The sequence below is a fragment of the Otolemur garnettii genome, unplaced genomic scaffold, assembly GCF_000181295.1.
Source record: "Otolemur garnettii isolate 467f Iridium unplaced genomic scaffold, OtoGar3 scaffold00085, whole genome shotgun sequence".
NCBI lineage: Eukaryota > Metazoa > Chordata > Mammalia > Primates > Galagidae > Otolemur > Otolemur garnettii.
In genome coordinates, this window is record NW_003852480.1 from 5060971 (window position 1) to 5067003 (window position 6033).

Sequence of the window (6033 nt, forward strand, 5' to 3'; positions counted from 1 at the left end):
TTATTTTCTACATGTATTTGTTAACTGTACCTCCTTTGGTATTCTTAGTAGTTATTTAGACAGAAATATTCATTATTAATTGAACAAAGACTATTTGGAGTCAATATTGATCTATTTAAGTTTTTCTCTTAACACCTTACCCTTCGTACTTCCTGATTCTCACATCACATCTACCATTATTTTTTGTTCCACCTTCCCGCTTCTGATATCTCAAATGAAATAATGATGCAGAAATATAATTTGCTATATCCACTCTCATATTTACATGAAAGTATAATTATATGCATTGTTGCCACATCTTATATTTCTATACGCATTATAAATTCCATTTTACATTTTTAATAATTTCATTGTCATCCATTGTATCCTAAGAATGTCAGGCAGACACTCAAAGCGCACAGTCCTTTTTACGCACTAGCTTATTTACCTGTATTGGAGCTCTGCTTTACTTCCAACACATCCATATTTCTGTTTGATGCTAGTATCGTTCAGCATAAGAAATATCCTTTACTATTTCTCATAGTTCAGGTCTTATGCTACCAGATTTCTCGGTTTTCATTTGTCTGAAAACGTCTTTATTTTACCCTAGTTTTAAGATTATTTTTGGTGGCTAGACTGTGGATAACTTTGCATTTTGTTTTTCCTTGCCTTCATTTTCACAACCTTTTAAAATATTCTATTTTCATCAGTCTTCTGAAAAAAAGTCATTTCATCAAAAAGATACCTGCACTGAATATTTATTGCAGTGCAGTTCATAAATTGCTGAAATATGGAATCAGCCCCAGTGCCCAGCAATTCATGAGAAGATTAAGAAAATGTGGTATATGTACGTCATGTACTACTCAACCACAAAAAAGAAGGAATTAAGGCCTCTCTTACTTCTGATGAATAGGTAGAAATATGTATTAGTGTGTCTCTGTACATAATCTTAGTATTTTCTCTAGATCGTTTCATAGTTTTTTTTGTTGTTGTTGTTGAATTTATTTGGATCAGCAAATTTATTAATTTATTTTACATTTGGAAAATTATTCTCCATTGTTTCTTCAAAAATATTCAACACCATTCACACACTCTTCTCCTTGTGGAGTTTTGTTACATGTATGTTTTACTGTTTTAATCTGGCCCTCACTTGTGAGCTACCTTGTGTATTTTTCTCTCAATAGCATTTTCCTCTGTTATAATAGGATAATTTCTATTATTCAGTTGTTAAAGTCACCGATTTCCATCATTTCTACTGTGCTATGAGGGACAGGAAAATTTCCCTCAATTACTATAGAGTTCAGTTCTAGAATTTTCATCTTTTAAATAAATTCCATTTCTCTGATGAAATTTTATCTATGTGTACTTATCAACTTATTTATTTTTTACTTTTGCTTCAGTACTTTGAAAATATTCACAAAAATAGCTAAAAAGTCTGCTTGATTTCTTTGAGTAAACATCTGCTTTGAACATCTCTGCTATATCTATCTTCTTTTCTTTTTTTCTCTCTCTTTCTTTCTTTCTTTCTTTCTTTCTTTCTTTCTTTCTTTCTTTCTTTCTTTCTTTCTTTCTTTCTTCTTTTCTTTTTTTGAGACAGTCTCACTTTGTCGCCCTTTGTAGAGTCCTGTCACGTCATAGCTCATAGCAACCTCAGACTCTTGGGATCAAGTGATTCTCTTGCCTCAGCCTCCCTAGTAGCTGGGAGTACAGGTGCCTGCCACTATTTTTGTTTCTTTGTTTAGTAGGTCCTACCAGTTCCAACCCATCAGGCCCAGTGCATATGACTGGCACCCTAACCACTGACTGACAGGTGCCCAGCCATCTCTGCTATATCTAAAACCCAAGACATAACTGCTTTGGTATCTATCAATTGATTATTTTACAGACTACTAGTTACATACTCCAGAGTTCGTCTGCATAACAATTTTTAAAATTGCTTTCTACTGAACATTTTTGATGAGATATATTATAGAGACATCATATTCTGTTGTGTTCCTCTGAAATTTGTTTATCTTCTTCCAGTGAGGAGTTTAATTCCGGATGATCACCTAGTCCTTACTTAGAGTTTATTTATACTTGTTGCAGCAAATGATCTTCAAAAAGCATTTCTCGAACTCCTCTGGGTAGAATTTTACCTAAACTGTGTCCTGCAGAACTTGCCAGGGTTGGATTATGAGGGAAAGGGTGGTGTAGACCTTTCTGTAAGTCATGCACTTCCTCATAGCTACATTTTCTGGATGCAAAAGATGTGATGATGAGATTTTTTCAGGTTTGCTAAACTTGGCTACCGATGTCTCCCAGCACTAATTGACCCTTTGCATTTCTGTTTCATGCTCAACTTCAGAGTGTTGTATGGTAAATCTAGTACACATTGGAGCCTTCCATTGTGTGTTTCAGACCTGGTCTTTGGCCTTGGACTTGTGAAGAAACATCACAGGTATTTCTAAAAACTTCTTTGTGAAAGTTTACACCCTCTTCAATCATCTTAGCTACAGAATTCAGCTTCTTGAGCACTTATGAATCCTGATTTCTTACACTTTATCTTCATTCAATCATGGCAGTTACTCATGGAGGCCAACTTGGTGAGCTGCCTTAGGAAAATTTCTGGTTGTAGATGATTATGGACTTTACCTCATAAATTTTTGCACTTTCAGTATGAGTTGTGTATTGTTTACCATCCAATTTATAATAATTAAATATTTTATATATGTTTTTAAAGTGGAAAATCTGTGTGGGTGCCCATAGCACAGTGGTTATGGCACAAGCCACATATACCAAGGGTGGCAGGTTCAAACCCAGCCCAGACCAGCTAAATAACTGCAACAAAAAAATAGCCAGGTATTGTGGTGGGTGCCCCTAGTCCCAGCTACTTGGGAGGCTGAGGCAAGAGAATCCCTTAAGCTCAAGAGTTGGAGGTTGCTGTGAGATGCAATGCCACAGCACTCTACTGAGAGTGACATAGTGAGACTCTGTCTCAAGAAAAAAATAAATAATAAATAATTAAATAGAGTGGAAAATCTAACTTATCCTCATCCCATCACATTTGAAAGTGAGATCCATGTGCTGAATATGAAATATTTGGTACTAATAAACAGATAAAGCACATGAGACTTATTTGCACCTACAAAAGATCAAATCATTGCATTGTTAACAAAGTAAACTTGAAGCTGTGAACAGAACAGCTGTGAACAGAATTGTGTTCATAAAGAACACAAATGCTTGTATTTTTGTCTTAAGAGATAAGGCAATAGATAATGTTTAATGTTGTCTAAGATAGATGCTTTAGTTAAAAACCAACTGAGGACTTGAAAACAATGTAACTATACCACTTTGGGTAAAATAATAATAGGGATGGGAAGAGTAATGTCAATAAGATAACTTGTCATATGTTATTGCAGTAAATCAAGAGATCCTGTTAAATTCTGATAAATCGATAAATACTGATAAATTGAGAATTTGTAGCATGCAAGTTATTATGATAAATACTGCATATGAATTGAAAGAATGGAGCATTATTGAAGGAAGATAGAAAAAATAAAGAGGAGACTATTGCTCTTCTTTCTAATCTACTTCCAAATTTCGTTCATTAAAGAATTAACTATATTATATTTTTTGTGTTAAAGAATTAACTATACTAAATAAGTGTATTCTTTTTGACATCCATGTATCACATAATAATTGGTCCATTGAGTTATATGACAGGATCCAACATTTATTCCTTATTTGATTACTATAAATATTTAAAATTCTTACATGAATGCTATTTTTATGTTTAGAAAATAAACAAACCTATACAAACATTGAACACAGTGTTTGATTTGGATTTTTATCTGATTGCTGGTTTGTATGTCAAAAACGATCCTCTGTGGGATGTTAGTTTGTTTTGATATTCTTAGGTTACTTAGAACTCTCACAAACCATTGTCTCTAAATTACCGAGCTGTAATCAAGAAATCCCCCTTTGTTTTAGGCAAAAACTTTCTAGTTTATCTGGCTTTACCACGGGTTAAAGTTTTGTCATCTGCTGATAAAATAAAATCCTCTTTCTCAAAATAGTGTTTGACTTGTATAACAGAGCAAGCTCAACTGGGGCCCTGTGTCTGCTTCTTTGAATCTGCAACCACCTTATAAATGAAGTTCCTGGTGACTGACCATTGCTAAAGAATCAAGAGATCGGTGTGGTTTTAATTTTCACCTTCTCTACTACCAGGAATTGAGTTTAACAAACATATGAACCATGGTGTGGTAGTTCTGTACTCTTCTGAGAATATCAGAAAGCCTTGTTTTTTGTTTTTTGGTTTTTTTTGAGAGACATTAGGCATCTGAAAAGGGGAGTAAAAAGAACACATTCTGAGAGGATGGCTTCTCATACCAGCCAGAACATGGCAGCATGTTGGATCATGTTTCAGAGTCGTGTGGATTGGCAATGACCAATGGCCATGGCAGGACTACACTTGTTCTATTACAAATTATGATTATCTTTAGACAACCCATCTCTGAGTTCTTCCATAGGTTATAAGCATACTGCAGAATGAAATGAAGAAATATATTTAACATTCTTCTCTTTTCTGTGTATTGTGTTTTCTACATATTTTTTGAATTTCATTGCTTTGCAAACTTGCTGAGGTTGCACACAATTCAAAAAGTTATAACTCCAAAATTTAAGTGGAAAGGTTCATTTTCATAAGATGACTATCCTGCTTAGTTTTATTTCGTACTGCTCCATATTTTATGACAGAATAAAACATCTTATGATAGCAGAACTATGAATCATTTAGTGTCCCAGAAAATATAAAAACAATTGTCATCTAAGACAATAAAGAATACATAAAAGACTCTCTCAGGACACAATGGGCATATTTTAAACCCCACAGATAATTCTGTACTGTGGAATACTGTATCATGGAATAATGAGTGTGACTGCATAATTCAATAATCATCTCCATAAAAAGCTACTGAACTCATACTGTGTGGTTATTTAGTAGAGGAAGAACTCTGACTATTAATATGGGGAACGTCAGATACAGTGCACAAGTCACCCCAGTGTGTGCTTCTATGATAGGACACATTTTACTTTAATATTTCCCTGACTTCGTCTACAAGAGAAAGGTAATTAAAAATGAAGGTGCAATGCTTATTCTCCTCACAAATCATACTTTATGGTAATGCATACTTTTAGATACACATTTAAAAGGTAACCATCATAAATGTTTATGTTGTACATGAAAAAAAATTAGGTAATATTCCAAAAGGGTAGTAACTTTATAAATTGTATGGAAAGAATGGCACAAATGTGCCTGTACCACTTTATTTTAGGAATACACAACAGTAAAATTCTTCACTTAGGAAGATGTTTATTCAAATGCTTATGAGTTCACAAATCATCTTCAACAAGGATTTTTTTTCCGGTTCCTTTGTTGATTTTGTCATTAATTAAAAAGAAATGCATAACTACGCCACCATTCAAAGTAAAATAGTGCTTTCCCTCTGTGGTTTTTGAAATGCAGGAATAACTATTTGGAGCTTCTGGGGCTTGTGACACAAACACCTTTACCTTCCTCCTGTTTTTCTTTTTCAAGGGTTTGGGACATGAATGGGATTAAACTGGACACAGAGGATTCCCCCAGGAATAACTGAATGATCTGGAAATTGGGAGTCTGTCCTGCAGAGCATTGATATGGAGAAATAAAATTCTATAAAATCATGTGCATATTTTTAAGCTAGCTATCCCTTTCTTCGAATGAATTTTCACTTGGAAGCTTTTTGTATTTTTTCTTAATTAAATTTTTTATTTAAATAAGTTCTTCTTTTTCTTTTTTGCGGGGGGGGGGTGGAGACAAAGTCTCACTCTGTTGCCCTGGGTAGAGTACCATGGTATCATCATAGCTAATAGAAACCTCAGATTCATGGGTTCAAGAGATTCTCCTGACCCACCCTCCTGGATAGCTGTCCAGAGTACAGGTGCCCTCTAAGATACCCAGCTAATTTTTTCTATTTTTATTAGAGACAGGGTCTGCCTCTTTCTCAGGCTGGTCTCAAACTCCTGAGCTAAAGC